General features: G+C 38.2%; 1 protein-coding gene across 9 annotated transcripts in view; it reads left to right on the plus strand.

The window, feature by feature from the left end:
- Window positions 1–688: 688 nt before the first annotated feature.
- The window catches only part of RXFP1 (relaxin family peptide receptor 1), a 102,876-nt gene continuing 82,419 nt past the window's right edge, over window positions 689–21,145 (plus strand). For 8 of the 9 annotated variants that reach the window (XM_084518304.1, XM_084518303.1, XM_084518312.1 and 5 more), the window contains exon 1: window positions 2,419–2,490. The gene's annotated coding sequence lies outside the window, so the exon portion shown is untranslated. Of the gene's footprint in view, window positions 780–2,418; window positions 2,491–21,145 lie in introns of those variants that run through there. The other variant, XM_084518307.1, reaches the window with a different exon arrangement.

Below are 21,145 nucleotides of genomic sequence, written 5' to 3' on the forward strand. Positions count from 1 at the left end.
GGTTGTCAGCTCAGACAAGCTTGAATGAATCCCATGCAAGTCCCACTGACCTGACTTCCCTATGGCAGTATATAGACATAACACCAAAACAAGCTGATTTTAGTTGCAATCATCAGAAAATAAAGAAGTGGTCATTTCTGTAAGTAGTATACCATCTCTCTTCTGCTTTTTGCATTTAGCGTTGCTTACTGTACAGTGGTTAGATAAACAATTTCTGTTATCAAAAGCAATAGGTATGGAGAGAAAGACTTCTGAATGAAGTCGCATTTCTTTAGTGTAAATCTCTGAAACTAGTGAATTTCATAGCATACTGTGACTTTGGGATCATTTCATGACCTTTTTCCCTTCTCTTTGCTTTTTTACTATTTAAAAAGCAAATGCCAGCTTTCTCCAATAGCTGCAACCTGTGTGAGTTCAGCACTTCTCCTTTATTGACAGCAGCCTTAGGCTGAAAATATCTGTGGGGTGCAAAACCTTGTGATCCTTGTTCAACAGAATTATGCCAGCAGAAGTCCTTAAAATTGACACATTACCCAGCAAAACTGCATTTTTCTCAAGTGAGCTCACATAATCCGTTTATCATATTGTTACAGTGTGATGTCTTTACTACACACCTTCACTTATGAGAGGAGCATTTTGCTACTGCTGTATCCAACTATGCTGCAGTAGTAAAGCATTATTGAACATACTGAAGAGCACGAACTCATACTATTTCACCATCTTAAAAGCATCTATATGGGCAGAACAATACGCTCCATCATAGGCAAGTTAAACATAAGGTATGTTTCCCAATTTCTTCTATTTTATTTTTTTATGTTATCCTTTCCTTAATTTCCAGAATTTTTATTTGTGGTAGTGTCCCTACTAGCATTATTGTTGTTGTTATAACTATTTATATCATGCTCATATTTTAAAGGAAAACTAGTCTTAATGAGACTTCTGTCAAAGAGATTGTATCAACGAAAGGATTAGCTTCTTTCCCTTCATGCTTTGAAACAAAGTTGGCTTTGAAAAAGTCTTATCATTCTGCTAAAGATAATGTTGCAGACTAAGTCACAATCTGATTAGTCAAAGCAAGTTAATTAATCTTCAAATGCATATTTAATCACACATCCTATGCATCTCGGCACAGTTCAAGCATTAAGTACATTAGTCATTACTTTTCAGTAAAAGGTAAAGTGAACAACATCTAAAATTTGAGAAGTACAAATTTTAATCAAAAGTGCATTAAAAGTATATCATCTGGGGATCTGCACGGATGAACCTCCAGATGACTGGCTTCGTGACAGAGGAACGTGGCTGAAAGTTTTTAATATGTGACTGCAGTTTCGTATCTGATCTGAATGGGCACAGTTCAGATCCAGCTGGTAAGTTTCTGTTTCATAGTTACCACTGAGGGGCACGCATCTGTAGTTTACTTGGGCAATTCAGTCTTCAGGCCAAAGATCAAACTAAGAGTAGAGCAGTGAGACACCCAGACAGGGCAATCTCTGCTGCCTTTTCCTGTGAGGTGTTTTTTCTTTCAGAGTTAAAACAGAAAACTTTTCAGGGAGCTTTGAAAACTCCTGTGATAGGTCTCTCTCTTCAATTTACATTTGCAAATTACATTACATTTGATGTCCATTATCTAAATATCCATTTACTTCATTCATTTGCCTTAAACAGGGACGTTTCTGCTAATGCTTGCTTTTCTGTTGTTTCTTATAATCTTTTTCCTATTTTAAGGAGATATTATAATTTCATTATTTTTAATGGGACCAATTTTTAAACTTGGCATTTGGATAGAGCGACCCTTAGAAAGCAGGTGTCTGTTTTAAGAAGCCAGTCACAAAGGTGGTGTTTTGTGTTTTGTTTTTTTTTTTTTTTTTCCCCCTTCACCATCTTTTTTAAGTGTAACAGCTGCCTGTGACACTTTTAACTAAATAACAGGAATTTTTGATTTTCTGCTCGATGGCCTCCTTCCTGAGAAATCAGCTTTCAACTGTTGCATATTTTAGTGAAAACATCACAGCATTTTACATAGCAAGAAGCTGTGATGTCATTACTGCTGAGTTTTGATCACTGCAGGAGACTGCAGATTGAGAAGAGCCTCACAAGCAAAGTAAAACAATAGCTAAGCACATTTTAATTTGTACAAATGTACTGTATTTCATAATTTGTTTCTACATGCAAGTTTTTCTTTAACAAACATGCTACAAATGTGTGACATTGATGGTGGAAGATGTGCTCGTTCTGAGAGCCGTGATGTTGTATAAATCAACTATTTCTTAGCACAGCTGTTCCTTTAATATATGAAAGAAGCTAACTTTCTCCGTCAGCAACTGGAAAGGAGTTAATTGGATTCTAGTCCACCTGTAGAGCTAATTAAGCAATTAGTTATAAATAAGCACCTGACAAATGCAAGACTTCTCCAGATTAAAATGGGTTGTGTAGGTTCAGCTCCTGGATGTTTCACAAGCCTTCAGATGATTGGTGGCTGTTGTTTAAAAGGTACTGTTCTCAATTTAGGTTATGTGGTACTGATTTTTCTGCTTAGTTGGTAGACTGAACTGTTTCAGTCATAATATCACTTTTAAAGTTCTCTTAGGAACCTCTTCTATTTTACTTATGTATTATAAAGAACCTGAAAACTGTTTCATGCAAACCTAAAATACTCAAAAAAGTATTGAGTCCTGTAACTGACTTCTTATCCTTGTCTTAAGGAGAAATCAGATCTAGGAGGATAAAAATGGAGAGTGCTTTTAGTATAGTTATTGTAAATTTGAAAGGGAACCACTATTACATGGGTATGACTTTTCCTTAGAAATGGAGAGGATAAAAATAAAATGCAACAAATGCTTATCTTTGAGCAGAATAGACATCAGCTAATAATTAGTAATTACAAAACTACAGTCCTTCTGCTGATTTTGAAGGGTCTGTCATTAAAAAGCTACAATGGGAGGAAAAAAAATAAATGACTCTAAGAGGACAGTCTTTGGGAAGGATGAGTTAAAGAAACGTCATCAGAAAAGTTTTTAGTGACAGTTTGTGCTGCTTATATAACAGGATATATTTGTTATGCGATGTAATTTTTGCGGAATGGTCTTTCACATCTAAACAGTTCTAAAGAACCAGGGAAGGCTAATCCTGTGTGACAGCTAACAGGCATAGCCAATGTATTCATTGTCACAATACTTTTTTAATATATAGCTTTCATTTTCATTTCCTGTCTGTCTAATCAGGTATTTTCATAAGTAGTGAAAAATCTGGATTTTAAAAACTGACAGCTTTTTGTGAATGCTGAGATTAAAATTATCATATAATTTGAGCAGATGCGTAAGATCACGTACATAAATTTTGGACTTTACTCAGAAACTCCTTTGGAAGCAGGTTATTTAACTAATTATGGGAAGATTTCTTCCCTTCATTTTGAAATATCTGGTGCTGTCCTCAGAGAAGTAAGTATGAGTTTGACAAGATAATGGTATAATTTAATTAGACACCGATTTGTGTTGATCATGTAGTGGTCACAGTTCCTTCTTTGAAGAACTTCTTCCTGCTTTATAACTACTATTCTCTCTGATTGCTTGAAAAATCTCTTCTTGTAAAAAGTGTGCAGCTTTTCAATGTTGAACTGGGGATGAGTCACAAAGCACTCAAATCTTTCTTCGCTCCTACCAGACTGCTCCACATCAGGTGTAATTGCATTTCTTCCATGTGAACCTTCTTGTGGCACATGCATCAAATATCTGGGATGCAGGGGGAGCGCAGGCAGGAGCTGTGTGGGACAAGCAGTTTGATGTTGACCCTGAGAAGGTGACTTCTGAATTTACAGAAGGAATTTTAATACAGCAGCATTTAAGTCCTCTGTGAGTGTGATCCATTAAGAATGTAAAAACCTTTGGGTTTATGATCTGCTCTCTTTGTACAGAGTGAATGGGATTTTATTAAAAAATCTAAACTGGTTGTTTCTAAAGCCAATAAATATAACTTCAAAAGCCCATGTGATCCACTCTGACAACTCATGGGGTCACATAAGAAATTATTTTTCTAGGAATTGGATGTTAAAATAAATGTTTCTTGTGTGTTTTGCTTCTACACTTAGTAACCTTAGAGTAGGATCCCACAGCCCTCAGCTGGAAGCTGTTTTAGCATTCTGTCTCTATGTACAGGAAACATATAATCAGAGTGAAGCAAATAAATTTTTATGAAGTTTTGATTTAGGTTAACAGAATGATTTTGGCCTACAAAAGACTTGTAGGAGAAGAGATCAACTCTGTATAATGTTTAGACAGTTCTTATGAATCACTGTTGTTACTGTTGTGCCATACAGGGTAACTCGGGGAACAGACAATTGCCATGTTTAGTCTGGGAGACCACCTAGTTTCAGCTAGGCAGTCTTGCCAAATGAAAGTTGGCAAGTAAACCATTACAAGTTCTGCATGAAATTAATAGTGAATAATAATAAAATAATAATTTAAAAAGTATGAAAAATTGAAAGTTGTATTTGAATATTTATAAAAAACATTTGTTCTCACCACAGCATTGGATTTATGGCTATTAAATCACTTAAAACCAACCGAGTCTTAGCAGTTGGGGTAAAACATTTCTCCAGACTGCTAAGTAGTCAGAGCTGAAATACCGGTGCCAATGCAGCCATGTAAACATTGAGGTGCGGGTAACCACGGGCTTCCTCTTCTATTGTTTAGTTCTAGAGTACAGCTCCCATTTTCAAGTTGGTGTTACCCAGCCAGCCAGTTATTCACTTCCTTTGCCAAAGCATTTTCATTCTGTTCCTCCCCCCATTATCAAACGGGTAAACAAGTTTATCATGTTTATGGAGAGCAAAGGTGCATGCTGTTCTGCTGGTTACCAGAACAAACATGGTACAGAAGAATCCTTCAAAGCATCCCCTGTTTGGATGAAAGCCCAGGAGCATGAGAACCGATCCTCAAGAGCCCTGATCTCAGCCTCTCTGGTACTTACAAGCCAAGTTACCATTCCCACCAACAGATATTATTCAAAGACCATGTTCTGAAAAAACACCCCCATGTCCAGGCTGCAAACTGTCTGGAATAAGCATAAAGGTGTTGTTATTTAAGAGCTCTGCATTGCACAGGGCGTATTATATGATTTTTCTTTTATCAGTAGCCTTCTAATTAGTCTCAAGTGATTCAGATTGCTCCTTCTAAGTGTATACATGAGAGAGTATTTCAAATTGACAAGGGTATACTCCAGACCATGGGCTTTATACAGTTGTTTGTTGAAAGGCTATCTTTCCCTTTTTCAAGATAAGTGTGGAAAGTAGTCAATTGCTAACCAAATATTACTTTGAGCATACTCCTCCTCTCTGCTAGATGGCCTCCAGATGAAGGGAGTGTGTGCTCAGCTTTCACACAGAAAGAAATCAGAACTGGATCCTTCCCCATGGCCAATGGGTACTCTACAGTAGTCATAGAAGCTTAGAGTTCTTTGCAATAGATCTTGCTTTCCCTGTACCCAGTAGGGAAACTCCTGTGCTTCCAGTAATGGAAGAACTGGGTCATTTTGATTTAGTAACAATGCACCTTGAACTCTATATATTTCAGTGGCCAATCCTAATATGTAACTCCCACTTTCCTAGTAAGTTTTGGCCTTCCATAAAGAACATTAGAAAGATGCAAATGAGAAAATAAATTCTTAATCAGCAGTTTGGTACATAAATGCTTACTAGGCTAAAGGTCCACAGAAATTACTTCAGGTCATGCAGGTATAGAACCAAAGCATTATTTCATACCTTAACAAGCTAAATGAAAGCCTTATTCACAAGTGCAATCTTTAACTGATATCTAAATATTAATGTAAGGCAACAGAAGGATTTCTTGGTTTCAAGAAATGTAATCGAGCTTGCCAGAAAAATATATTAATCAGATCCACCTCTAAGCTAAGTTGTTGGGTTCTGTGTCTTATTGCATGTTGGAACTACACCACTGATGTTTGTACCGCTTTTGGATTATATGTGAGGCTATAAGAGAATAGGTGTTTTTACAAGATCCTTTCCAGGGAAAAGATGTCTTCCTTGTTGCCAAAACAAACAAAGCTACCAACAATGTAGGATAAAAATATGCTAGACAGACTCTGGAAGAGAATTAAATGCTTCAGTCTTCTCTTCCTCCTCTGTATGATACTGACAATGACATCTGTTTCAAGATATGATCATCTTAACATGGGTCCTATTTTTGCTACATGCTTAGATTGCACTGTCTGAAAAAAATACTGAAGATGTGAAAACATGAAAGGGGAAAAAAAAACAAAATTTGTTTACCTAGCAGAGCTATGTTGACAGTGACTTAACTAACAAATCTATTAGCTTCAGTCTTTCTTCTGTCACATTTTAATTAGTCCCTTCTGCTTCAAGAGAACATAAATACCACTGTTTCTTATCAGAGAAGAGAGAATATTGGCACCATGAAGGCTTAGCTATAAGGCTTATCAAAGCTAGGAAAGTTTAGCTGATACAAAGCAGCTTTTAGCTTCAGGATCTTAATTTTAGAATGTGTTAAATGTTGTAAAAGTTAGTCAATCCTTTTTCTGTATGATCTGTAAAGCTTCAAGTATTAGTTAATAGAGTAACATGGGCAAAATACTATGTGCTTACTAGCACATCTTTTTTCCTAGGGGAAGGAACAACATGTAATATAGTGTTTTTGCTTTGGAGCCCTGGTTTTGGATGTTTGCTTTAGTGTTGTTGGTGCTGGGTTTTTTTGGTCTTTTTGAGGGATGAGGTTTTCCTCTACCATCTTCCTGCCTTTCCTCCCCTTTAATTTTTTTTTTTTTTTTTTTTTTTTTGGTACAACACACTGTTACGCAGCAGTTGGACACACACATACTTAGTCCTTGTTGAGTGGCTTTGTGGCGTAGAAGTCAAGAAAACATCATCCACTGGTAACGGTGCAGGGCTGTAGAAAGGAGGAATAGCTAAAACCAGTTAGTCCTACTCTACTATTGTGTGAGCGTGTTAGAAGAAGCTGGCTGATGATTTTTGGTGCTACTATGAAAAGATCACTGATCTGTAAGTAGCTTACTTTGTGCAGTGCTCCATCTGAAACCTATAAAACAAGCACTTTAAGCTCTTTTTTTCCCCAGAGGCCTCCCTGAAAGTCTCTTAGGAGGTAGTTCAGGAGGACTTCAAAGAAAGAGTGAGGAATCTGGTCAAGGAGATCTAATCTCCAAGTGCAGAAGTACATTATGATGTCTTATTTTGATGTTAAACATCAAGATATGCTAAGAATGATAGTAACATCCCTAACAAATAGTTCTTAGTTGCAGCTTGCTCAGAGACTCAATGGGACAGCAGCTAGACCTTGCTAGCTGTGTTCTTGTACTGGGTCTGGCTGGAATGTTAACTTTCCCGGCAGCAGCCCATACAGTGCCGTACTCTGCACTTGTAGCTGGAACAGCAGTGTTATCACACCAGTGTTGTGTCTACTGCTGAGCAGCATTGGCACAGCATTGGGCCTTTCTCTAACCCTCCTAGGGGGTGGGCAAAAAGTGAGGAGAGAAACATCACCAGGGCAGCTGACCTAAACCAACCAAAGGGATATTCCATACCATGTGATGTCACACTCAGCAATAAAAGGTGGAAACAGGAAGAAGAGGGGAGGGGTGGGCTCTTGTTGGGAAAACGTCGGTCCTCCTCTCAAACACCGGCTGCGGGCGTTGAGGCCTTGCTTCAAGGACGTGGTCAATCATCGCTCATTTGTGGGAAGTAGAGAGTAATTTCTTTCCTCTGCACTTCCATATAGCCTTCATTTATTTTGTTTGTTTTCCTCCCTTCTTTTTATTTTCCCTTTTCCCCTCCCTTTTCCCCTTTCCCTTTTTATTTCCCCTTAGTTAAATTGTTTAGTTCATGGTAGTCTTTATTTAATTATTATAATTATTTACCTTTAATTAAATTATCCTTATCTCAACCCGTGAGTTGTTCTTTGCTTTACTTCTCCCCCTCCTCATCTAAAGGAGGGGGAGTGAGAGAGTGGTTGTGGGGTTTAGCTGCCCAGCACGGTAAAACCACCACAGTTCTACAGTGCAAAGCAGGCATGGAAAACAAGCTGAAGACTTTTGCTCCAAAATCTTCACCAAACCAAGTAGACCTTGAATTCCCAAGCTCCTTTGATGTTGCAACTTGCTAAAATAATGACTTTTCTTTCTGTATCGTGCTTTTGGAGTCTGTTTACAGTAGGATTTCAGTTCCTATCCTAAGCAAAGCAAATCTCCCTGTTGTCCCCTGACAACATAGATCAGTCTTGAAGTGTGCAAACTGTAGGACAGAAGTAATCCAAGTAATGCACATCAGTCTGTAGGGCCAGTTTCAAGCTGATCTGAAGAAAACTCCACCCCTGAAACACACAGCATGTTTTGGGTCCACTGCACAATCTGTTCTGCTCCACAAGTCTACTCTTACCTTATAACAAGTTGTTAACAAGGTAACATAGGTATAGTCTTAGTCTTGTGAGAAGCTGAGCTCTGGTTGGTTTGGCCAATTGCTTTGGCAATTCCAAGATACTCCATCAGGACAACCCTTTGAAGAATCTCCAGTTCTTGCTGTGCTAAAACCTGTAATCAGAAATATGAGGAAGTAGAGAGTAAAGTAGATTCCTGGTGTCTTTTTTCTCCACTCTTGGAAATGGAGAGACATGGTTGGTTTCTATATTTCTACATTTAAATAGCAATGTCTGTAATTGTAATCACAGCTCTCAATGTGTCGGCAGTAATTAAAGCAGACAATTTTAGCTGTGGATGTAAAATATATGAGGAAATTCTCAAGAACATGTATTTATATCAGATGCACTAAGATAAGCAATAAAATAAGTACATCCATCTAGATCCTCAGTATATATATCAGCATAACTTCATTCTTTGCAACAGTGATGGATCAGTCCAGCTCACCCTGTAATAAGAGATCTAAAATGCAGGTTGACAGTAAATGTTGGGTCAGTGTTTTCCAGAATGTATATTCTAATATGAGAAGAGAGTAAGGCTGCTTTAAGCAGTTGTTGGTGTGTAGCCTTTAATGAAAGGAAAACAATGCTGTCTTAGACTGAGATTTCTGGGAGATATTATGCCTAAGTAACTAAATAGGGGAGGAAAAGTATCTAAGATATTGGAAATTCTGTCTTGTGCAAGGTTACTGGCTGTTAATCTGTTGAGAATGGTAAAACATAACATGCTAAACCTTGATTCCTGAGATCTGTGAATGTCAACAAAAAATTATGCAGCATTATTGGTCCCGAGGGTTTGGCTCCAGAGGATAAAGTAATTTTTGCAAACAAAGCAACAATAAAATATCAATCTTCTGAAGGAGGCTTTGCAGTACCTAGAAACTGGCTTAATACTTGTTTTTCTGGAGCTTTGTAGGTTTACCCTTCACAAGTGGATTTTCATTTTTGCTAGATAAATAACTGACCACCAGTCAGATTCACGCAGGAGAGAAATTACAAATTTACTTTTCCTTCCTTTGATCTGAGGGCTGGCACAAGGCTGCTGTGATCCCAGCCCAGTTCAGCTCATTTGATGACTGGCTTCAGCAAGCCCATTGAGAAGCTGAGGGCAGCCACAATCCATAGGCACATTTGCATCAAAGGCTCTCCACATGCTAGAGCTGGAAGACCACAGCATAACACTGACTGTACTGCTTGCCTGCTTCCCCAGGAGTCTTCTTAACTATGGGAAAACCCAACAAACAGAATAAACAATCTTCTGTTTTCCATCTGCTGGTATACAGATAAATAATTAATTGCTAGAGAGAAAAAAGTTAGTTTGTGATCTGTAATGCATGCTGGGGAAAAATGCTTTTCAGTCTCTGGACCATTTCAAAGGCATCTGTGAAAGGCAACTACTTACTAGTAGGCTTAAAATTGCTTAGATTTACACCTTCACTAGTTGGCACTCCACAAATCTGTTGAATGCTTCTGTATAGAGATTTCATGATGCAGGGAAGGGGCAATCTGTGGGAAATGTTTTGGTCCTAGATCAAAAGAGGTATCACTCTGCAGTGTATCCCTTTTGCTGGCACATAGTTTGGGTTGTAGGTACACAAATAGATGCACTATTCTGAAGCATGGAAGAACAGTTTCCGAAAAAATGGCCTAAAAGTTTGAGAATATTGCAAATATTCTCTCTTGAGAAAGCAAACAATTTATTCTCTAGAGGTGTGGAAAGTTAGTCACTTGCAAGAAAATAAAGATGTGAAGAATAGTATAGTAAAAAAAGCTAAAGATGTCAAAATGCCTGGGGATACAGCAAAATAGCAAAGTAAACACTGCTGTGTTTTTCAAATTGGTGGATATTGTGTCTTTGTTCAGACAAGTAAGTGTATTAGTTCAAATAATGCATTACCTTTTGCATAAAGGGAACTGTCACTGGAGGCAAAGGGGAAAAAAAAAAAACACCTCCAAAGTGTTGCAAGGATGTGATCTACAGTCAGCTTTTGAGCAAGAAACTATGGCACAACAGCCAGTAAGGTCAGTCCCTGATGGAAAGCATGCTCCTTGGGATGCCCAGCAATAGGTGAGCACAGGCTAAATACTTTTCAGAGTTGCCAAGCTGTAAGAGTATGTCCTGCATGGAGCTGTACGACACGCAGGAGCTTAATGGTAGAGGATATTCCAGGGTACAGTGGACACACCACTCTGCTCCCTGTCATCTCACTAGGCTAGGAGCAGTAACTGGATTGTTAGAGGTCAAAATCTGTTTTCAAAAATAATAATTTCTCTCCTTGGAAGTTTTGTATGGGTCTTTCCAGAGACATTAAAAGGAGTGATTTTCAAAACTTGCTGGGAAATTCTTAGGGTAGATTTGCACCTGGACATTGCAAGTATATCAGCTGGAGACTTTCAACATGTAATATTTCACCTGTAGTGTGGGGGCAGAGGAGAAATAATGAATCTTTCATGATTTATAATAAACTTCCTGAGAACAAGTCTCAAATGTCTCGTTTCAGTGGATTAATGTAGTTGCTTAAGCTTTCCATAGAGCTGGACAGAGAACATCAGTATGTATTTCACACACTTTGGATGCAGGGCCCAAGAAGGAAACAGAAACTGGATAACAATTCCAGAAAGCTGGCCTTCAATTTTCTGCAATGAAAGATGCTTCATGTTGGAACCTTCTGATTTCCAATATGCACTTGCTGTTGATAAGAAGTCTGGAGATGCTTTTTTTTTTTTTTTTTTTTTTTTTTTAATACAAAGCTTTATCTGTTTGCTTTTTTAACTACTTTCTTTCTGCTAGTCTGTTTTGTGCTGATCCCAGTCTTCACGACTCACATGTCCAGAAATATGGTGGTGCCCAGAAGTGTAAGTTTGACCTCTGTGTTCTCCTCCTATTTTTTATCACTTTCTAATCTACAGTTAAATGATTGGAAGAGACTGCTTTGCTGGCAAATACAAATTAATGGAAGACCTTCTAAATCATATTCTGATTAGAGTCTGATCTGGTCTGTAAATGATGTTCACGTTACGCATTGTAATCTGCTTTCCATTCACTCCATTCTTTCGGACCAGTTTGTGTTCCTGGAATCCAGACCAGTCCTAAAATAATCAGACAGAGAATGTCTTCTTGGCTGTTGGCCACTAAGTGGTGGACAATGAAGCCATTTAAACAGAGGTTTTTTCACATAGTACAATTTGTGATGGAAACCAGATTTATTGCTTAAATGACCTGACCCTTCTCACAGTTGGGCCCAATTTGGTTAATTTTGTGAAGCCCTGTACATCCTAGGGCAGCATGTCCTGTGACAGTAAATGATCTGCCCTATATTTTAGATATATCAGAGCAGTATTTAATTAAAATGCATACATTCTGCGTAATGTAACAACAGAACTGAGGCCAATCCTGGCTCCCAAGGAAATTATCTACGCTAACCAAAAGTAATTTTCCCTCCACACTGTGTAAGTGTTTCTTTTATTAAACTTATTAAAACCGTTTTCAGCTTTGATGTTCTGCAGCTTTTTGGCTGATGTTTTCATCAGACAATATTCATCCTCCCAAGGAATATGTTCTTCTTTCGGAGCAAATACTGGCACTACTTAGTAATTTATTCCAGTTTTAAATTAACTGCATTGAAAACGTTTTAAATTGACAGACCTGGAAATGAACTTTATCCACAGAGCAGAAATGGCACAAGCTGCAGTACTGCCAGCTCCTCTTCATTATCCTGTGCTAGCACCTGTTGAGAGAGATGGCAGGCCAGTTGTTATGCTCACCAAGTCCTTCTTGCATCCTCCTCAGCCAGATCCGTCACCAGTCTCCTTTCCTGTTCCCACCAGTTTTAATGATGTGTTGCTTTGAATATCCGCATACCTATTCTGGCTGTGAAAGTTCATCGGGGTTGTGGGTTTAGAAGCTAGTCCTGAAGGTTGACTTCTTGCTTTCTCTCCTGAATGAGCATGATGGAGAGGGTTGTAGGGAACTGATTTTAAGACAAGTTAGTAAATTTCCATGTAGTTCTTGGAAATAATCATTCCACAATGAGGACCAAGAGTCTTAGAAGCAATGTGAATAGAGTCCTAAGACTACTTCAGTGACAAGAACTGTGTGCTTGACTATGTGCAATGACTGGTTACGAGCTTATTCAGTGTCTCTTACAATTACAAAAAAGTAATAGTTAAAATGTGCAGCTACATAGTAAAGATGCATTTTTTTTTTATTTTTTATTTTTTTAAAAACATCAGACACTTCAGATATTGTGGGGGGATAGGTTTCGTAACAGACTTTTTTTCTCTTTCAAGCACTGTTAGTAATAAAGCAGCTTCTTTAGACTGGCATTTTCCAGTGCCCTATTATTGCATGAAACCATCATACTATCACTTCCATAAACATAACAAGTACATCTTGACTATAATTAGATTTCTCATCTCTGCCATTTTTAACAGATAGAAGGTTCCACAGCCTCTTTCTATCATGGTTAGAAACTTTCTTCTTTTATCTGTCCCAAGCATGCATATGACCACCATATGCTCACTTATTCTTATGCCAGTACTGTTGTATAGCTGTTTCCTCTCTTTAGTTTATAACCCAGTGGATGTTAAACCTACAAAGATGAAGTTTATTCCCCTTTGGGCTCCTTTTTTTTTTTTTTTTTTCCCTAACCCTAATTATCCAAACTTCTTTTCTGTGCTATTATGTGAATAAACTCTCTTCTACTAGTTGTCCTTACAGACCTTCCCTGTTTACACTGACTGCTTTAAAAATTATTGTCCAGAAAGCTGGATGGTTACCACCTTTAAATCTGTGTTTGCAATGGAAGTAAACTCTTCATGGGGTGTGTGAACTGAGAAATGGACAGCAAAGGATTAATAAGCTGCTTACTGTCTTAAACTGGACTCATTAATCTGAAGAAAGTGTTGGATCTGAAAGAAGTTGAGGAGGGGACAGAGCAGCTCTCTGGAAGCTGAGCTGGGAAAAGAAAATAAAAACAAAAAATACTCTAGTAATGCTACAGATAATTGGCTCTTCTAAAAGCGCAGCCCAACAGAGGCTGTGGAGGTTCTGCTAAAATTGTTCAGTGCAATTAGCTGCCCCAGCTGGAGTCAATCTAAGAAGCTAAATTATATGAACCAAAGTTTGCACATTGAACCAAGGTAGCTTTCTGGTTTGAGGTTTTCCTAGAGCTGAGCTATGACCCCAGGGAAGAAGCAGCTCTTAGTGTCTGCAGTGAAAGGGTAATTCTGAAAGGATTATTAAGACACAGGAAACATATGCAAAAGTACAACATGGATTTTGATGTTTAATATACTTCTACATTTTTAAGTTCACTTAAAATTATGCATCATGGGGAATCCCTGATAGGAAAGAACTGAAATTGAATGTGTGTAGTTATTTGGTCTTGTTTGGTCACAAATATTTTTCCTTGAGAACAGATTAATAAAACAATTAAAACGTGTTTTAACGGTTCTAGTCTTAGACCACAGTGTCATGGCCAAATTCTAACTCAGGCAGTTAGCATTCACACTTTCCCTGTAACTTGCACTGGAAGCAACAAACTACCTAATTTGTCTTAGATATCTTGTGGACCCAGCTGAAATCTGCCATATAATGTGCCAATAATGTGTCACTGAAGAAAGGCTGATGTAACTATTGCATGCTGCTGTGATGGGGGAAGAGCTCTTTGAGAGGCATTTATGTAAACATTACACAAAATGTGAAATGGTATTTTCTCATTCTCAGGGTAAGAAAACACTTTAAGTAGTATTTATACTTTGTCTATTGAGAAATCTACCCTTTAATTGCTGGTATGATAAATTTGATCATGTTCTAGACTTAGGCTGAAGGTTCAATGGATTTTCATATTTCTATTGTCCATTTTTATTTATATCACAAAATCACAGATTTTGTAATAGAAGTACCTTCATTGCCACAGAAGCTTCTTGTAAACTGAATGTTTTGATCGCTTTAAGTAAGATCTACAGTTCATAGAATCACAGAATGGTTCGGGTTGGAAGGGACTTTAAAGCCCATCCAGTTCCAACCCTCTGCCATGGTCTGGGACACCTCCCACCACACCAGGTTGCCCAAAGCCCCATCCAGCCTGGCCCTGCATATCTCCAGGGATGGGGCAGCCTGTGCCAGGGCCTCACCACTCTCTGAATATATAATTTTTTCCTTGTATCTAATCTAAACCTACCCTCTTTTAGTTTAATGCTATTTCACCTTGTCTTGTCCCCCTGAAAAAGAGTCCCTCCCCAGCTTTCCTGTAGGCCCCTTTAGCACTAGAATGCCACTATAAGGTCTCCCTGGAGCCTTCTCTTCTCCAGGCTGAACAACCTCAACTCCCTCAGCCTGTCTTTGTAGGAGAGGTGCTCCAGCCCCAGTTCCAACAGACAGAAAGAAAAAAAAAAAAAATATATATATATATATATATATATATATATATTTTTTTTTTTTCAAGAGTTCGGGATAACCTTTGTAGGAGATAGCTTTCACATAATTCTTCAAATGAAAAGCACTGTATAGATAACAAAAACAGGGTCCAAAGTGGCTGGTTATATTGAAGAAAATACATGATTATTGACTCCCTGTATACTGAAATGATACTGAGTTATGCTTGTTCTCTTATAAGGCAAACTGTCACAGCTGGGTCCTCATCTTGACTTAGTTCTTGTAAGTTCCTCTATGGGAGTTTTGCTCTGTGACCTACAAGGAATTCATGGAGACCAATTCTTAGTCCTCACAAGAGATAATATACAAACAGATACAGGGGCAAATAGCATGGATAAGCAATAAGCTTATCTGTGGCTAATCCTTCCACTCGATCCCCCACTCCCACCAGCAGGTCTTCAGAGTTGAACTTTTTCCTGGTGCAGCTTGGATTTCTGCAGATGCATCCCAGATCAATACGGTATGAAACTGTTGTTCACACTCTGGGACCTTAAGTACCTATTACAACAGCATTAAGGTTTTTATGTGCCTGGAAAAGAAACAGACTGGATGAAAGCAGAGCTCAGAAGCAGTCAGCTGCCTTCAGACCTGCCTGTGAGCTGTGTGGGTATGGGTGTGATGCCAGCTCTTCGCCTCTGGCAGCAGTGGTTACAGAACACATGGTAGGTGTTTGAACAGTCGTATGCCTGACAGTCTCTTGTTTCCCACGCTTCCTGCTGCTGCAGCAGTAAGAAGATCTCTATATATGTATACGTTCATGAAGTCTGTTTGTGCTGAGTGTCTCTGCAAACTAGGCGGAGGCACCAGGCATGTTTTCTGCTGCTTGCCTCTTCAGATAGTGTTGGCTATCTTCTCCTCTGGCTATTGCTCCCCACTCACACTGCTGCTTGTGGTCTGAGAGCATTAACAGCCCTCCAACATTTTGACCTTTTCTTCTGAAAAGAAGGTTATTTTCTGAAGAGCTAACAACAAATTCTTCTTCTATCATCTAAATAATTCTTTTCCAAAACACTCTTCCATTTTATTTTTTTCCAAAGAAAATAAACTGTCATCTTGCTTTATTAACCTCTCATCATTCTGATCATTCTCCTGGAGTCTCTCTTTATCTTTTTTAAAAGAATATACTTCAAACTGAATGTCATCTTGCCCACTGAGATCCCACCAGTATCAACTAGAGTAAAAGATGAACCCCTTTCTCATATGCTTATTGATATATCCTGGCACGTCATGTTGTCTTTTCTGCAGCAGTGTTAGCTGGTAGATTAATTGGATTTTTTTTGGTTCACCATGACAACAAAATTATTTTCTACTATACTGCTCCTAGCCAGTTATTCCCTCCCGTGCACACTTCATCTGTGTTTCTGTCTGCTTCTAAAGTGTAGTTTTAGTCTCTGACTTCCACCTTTTATTTTTGGACCAGCTGTCTGACACAGCAGTACCCTGTGATTCTCTTCTTTAGAGCTACTGCAAAACCATTCCAAACATTTGCCTGCTTGTTCTGTGTGTGCATTCCTTTTGTATTCGGGTACTGAATAATGGGAGATCATGAACATAGCCATGAACCCATAGGACAGCTAACTATGCTTGCTTTACTTCATGATGAGACTTATACAATAACATTACCCAAGTACTACTTGCTTTTAAGAATGACAGAGAATTGTACAAAGTCTTCCTACAGTTAGGGTATAGCTACAGACATGAGTTTGCATTGGTCGTGATGAGCAGTCTGAGGTGGAACATGGCTCCTTAGCAGGAATTAGGAAGTATGAGACTTCATTAACACATTTAAAAAAAAAAAAAAAAAAAAAGAAAGAAAGAAATTGAAATAAATCCAATGGTAATGGTTAACTGGAGGAATCGTGTGTTTTGTCTTAGAAACTTGTTCTTTTAGAGTTACGGCATGTAATAACTCAAGTAATTAAGAATTCATGGAAGAAAATCCAAATATTGTAGATAACTTATTCTTTATTTGTACCTGGTAGCATTTCAATATTAAATATCTCCTGTCATCTTCTAGGTTTGCCAATAAGGCCTGTGAATAATAATGCACAAGGATGTGTTTGTGGCAAAGAGGCTGGAGCAAGCAATGCTTTCCTGTTTTGTTTTCTGTGTGTGTGTGGAAATCACTTTATCAGGAATTTCTCTTGGTCAATTCACTTGTTTTCTGGTTAAAGGTATAAAAAGCAATTCTACAGTGCTTAAATGAAAGCTCTTACCTGAACAGATTCCTACTGCTCTGAGGGTATGAGTAATTGGTGAGACCCAACTTGAGTTTCTGTTGGAGCTGAGACTGATGTAAGGCATAAGAAACTTGAGAGAAAAACTTTCTGCTCTAATCAAAGCCTGTATCAGCCATTTATTCAGCTGGGTTGTGAAGACTAATCCAGTTCTAATACAGCATGTTCTTGTGCAATACGTCTTTGTTCCTGAGGCTTCTGTGAAGTCTACGTGGAAGTGATATCCTTAAGGCATTATCAGCTAAAAGTACTGTATTAGGTGTACATTGAAGGCTGGCAAGTTATGGTTCCCCAGTAATTGACACAAGCAATCTTCAATGCAACAACAAATGGGGTTAGGGTGACCATCTAAAAGTCTCCCATTTATTTTTCTATAGGAATTTGTACCAAGCCAGCTGTAATTTTTGAAATCCTAGTTGAGAGAAAAATGTTATACTTTTACAGGTTCTATCATTCTGGTACAGGTATGACTGAAACTAAACAGTTCAATCTTCTGTCTGACCAATGAGGGCTGTGCTTAATGTTATTGAACTACAAATCTGCAATTATTTAATTAATTCAAAATACTTATTCACAACTGCTCAAAATTCTTTAGATAAAAATGTAAGGTTGTTTTGTTTATTTTTGTTTTTACATAACCCAGCTTTTCTGAATTTAAAATAAATAAACAGCTTTAAACTTCACCTCCATTCCTGCTTTAAGTGAAGGTTTAATGAGATTTCCCCCTTCCTGGAAATTGTATTTCTCCCACATTGAAACTAACAAGCAAGAGTTGAAGCCTTATTAGTTCATCTTGTTTGCTATTTGTTAGTCACCAAGGAGTAATTTTTTTCTCAATTTTACTTCTCTAAGTTTCACACTCAGTGTGCTGAACTTGATACTGAAGTAAGTCCAAGCAATTTAATGTTGTCTTTACCAGTTGTGTCTGGTTGGTGATTTAATAGCTAAAGCAACCCCATCAGAATTCTTGCTTTAAAGTCCCAGCTTGAAAATTTACCATTCTTTAATGGATTAACGAGGACAGTGTGTTTTCTTGTACCATGTCAAACATCTACTCAGACCAACACCACTGAATTTTCAAGAGTCTTAAACCATGAAAGCACTGTCATCTGCTTTGTTTCAAAGCCTTTTTATGGGTTTTAGCACAGAATGGTTTCCTGGAAAAATGAATATGTAGTTTTAGCCTGCTCTACCCTATTAAGATCTAGTTTGAACTCCAATAGGGTTAATGGTGACAGTTTTCTATTGCCTTTGACAGGCTGCTAGATCTCATCCCCTCCTATTCCTGCCCCAGAGAGAAGGGTCGTGAGTATGCATAAGGCATTACTGTCCTCCTTCTGTCACTGATGTTCAGGATTTTACTGCACATCTACGTATTACGTAGTCCACTTGTTTATGAGTGAAATTGTAGTTGTATCCATTGCCTATTCTGTGTCATGAAGCATACCTTCTACTGGAAAATAAGTGGCTCTTTTCCTGTGATTAATTGCTGGCAATAGGGTTGCTACAGAACCTTATGCAATGTCAGATGACAAAATGTTATTGCAGGTATCACCATGGCTGCTCCAAATCAACACACAGCACAATTCCATTTGTATAGTTCTCTCTCTCATGAAATGGAGGAAATACAATGCTATTTTTAGCTCACTTCAGCAACTATGCTAGGATCTGAAAGTTCACTTAAAAAAATAAAAAATTAAAAAAAAAATGCAGCTCCAAGTGTGCTTTGCTATTCCTAGCAAATCATGCTTCTTCCAGCATGCCGTTGGGTAAAAACCAAATCAGTATATTACACTAAGATGAAAATCTTCCGAAGCAATTGCTCAGCAAATGGTATGGCTCAAGAAGACAGCTTGATCCCTAGCTGTACTACAGGAGGGAAAAGTTGTTTCCAGTAAAATTGGTAAAAATAGCAAAATACTAGAGACTACAGGGATAGGTAGGTTACAAAATTACAGTTAAGCAAGCATATGGTATTGTTAAAATGCTCAGGAGATTTCTGCAGCAACAAGGTGAGTCAGCTGCTCCAATGCGAGGAAGCTGTGCTGCTCGCCTGGTGCAGCCCCAAAGCCTAGGGATATGCCGGCTGCCTCACAACCTCTGTATGTGCAGGCTGAGCTAGGTGCTTTGGCCATTTGTCTGAGGTCTCCTTTCTGTTTCAAATGCAGCAACTTCAAATTGATACCCAAGACTAAGACCAGTTCAAGGTAAAGGTGCTGACTTACTGGAGATCTGTCTTAGGTTTCTGTGGGGGCATGATGTTATTTTCACTTGTTGCTACAGATCTTCTAGTTATTGGCATATTGACAGTAATGGAAGTGATACTGTAGAACAGCTAATCTTGGAGATGTTTTTGCTCAAATCTCTCTCAACTTCTCTTCCTTGTACCACAACACACACAACTGGATTTGACATATTTGTCTTCCTTTCCTCTCCCTTCTAATTGTATTTTGGCTGAAGCATATCTAGGCTCCTTTTTTCTCCAGACTTGGGTTTCCACTTCTGCCATACAATCACACAGAGCAGCTCTATATCTTATGAGAAATACATTCTGTGCTTCACATGCCATATTTTCTGCTTTACAAGAAAAGATTATGCTGCTATATGCTGCCTAGAAATGCCCACTATATTCTTCTTGTTAGTATCTATTTTATCTAGTCATACAATAAAGGTAGTAAATAATTTTTACAAAGTTCTCACATTAAGTTGAAGAACACAAATCTGAGTACATTTATGCCAGACTTTTCCATGCTAACCAGTTGCTTCCATGTTGTAAGGGAAGAGTTCCCAAGCAAGTTCTGGAGAGGAAAACAGTCTGAATCTCAAACATCATACAAGATATAGAGATCATCTCAAAATACACCCAAGCTTCTTTGTGCCTATGGGGTTGCACAAGTTGCTCTGTTCTTTGGTACAGGACAGCCTGTTTCTCTGAGTGCCACTGGCTTGCTCTGTGGGTTGCCATAAGGAAAATAAAGCCATGATCTTGCTCCATTCTTATTTTCTTTGGGTCAGGAATCCATTTGGACTACACAGGTGTATCACAAGAACATGAAGTTTTCCCCTCTGTTCACCTCCCATCTGTCCTAAAACAGTGTATAAGCTCAAATCTTTTATGGTCCATAAGCTTAGATATCCTGCAACTGAAATTATTGCCAACTAAGGGACCTCTAGTCCTCTGCTTTTGTTGACTCTCTTGAGTTTTTTATTATGTATCTTGTAAGTGTTGAATTAAAACTGTGAAATGTAATGATGACTTAAGAATACAGAAACTTGAAATGAAACAAGAACCAAAAAGATATATTTTTAAAATCACTTTCTTTCTCTTTTTTTTTTTTTTAATTTATGATTTCTGAATACTAAGGCTCCTAGTAAGAGAAGGAACAAAGGGTATACAAATTGTAAAACAGAACAGGTGTTCAGTCTGCAATGTGCAATGTCTGCCAAATAATTATAAGGCAGAATACTGAAAAGTAAAATAGAGGAGAACCTAGTAAGTTACTGGGGACAAAAAGGGGGGGGGGGGGAAACAGCTGAGAAAGAAAATGTTGATGGTTTCTTGTCCTAAAATTATAGTTGTCTCTGAATTTCTGTTACAATGACCATTGCCCAAAGGTGGTCATTTTAAAAAGAAACAGACAAATGCCATGTCTATAAAGTGCAAGCTGAACTCTGTCCCTAGGACTCTTTCTTTTAGACATGTATCTTGACCACAGATTTCCTTCTATTCCTGTAAATTACCATGTCACAAAACTATGATCTTGCAATCCTGCTGCCCAAGGATTGCTGCTAGCAGTATCCTGAGCACACCATTTCCCATTGCTACCACCTTATGGGTGCTTAGGGTTTGTAAGTCTTCTGTATGTGGAAATGTCAGGATTGAATTAAATAAGTGCTTCATTGGTAGGCTTTGAGCACAATTTAATCACTTTCTTTAATTCTGAAAGTTATATTAACTTGAGAGTTATATTAACTTTTTTCAGACTTAATCATTCCTTACTCAGAAGGAACAA

Source organism: Aythya ferina (assembly GCF_964211825.1).
Source record: "Aythya ferina genome assembly, chromosome: 4".
Lineage (NCBI taxonomy): Eukaryota > Metazoa > Chordata > Aves > Anseriformes > Anatidae > Aythya > Aythya ferina.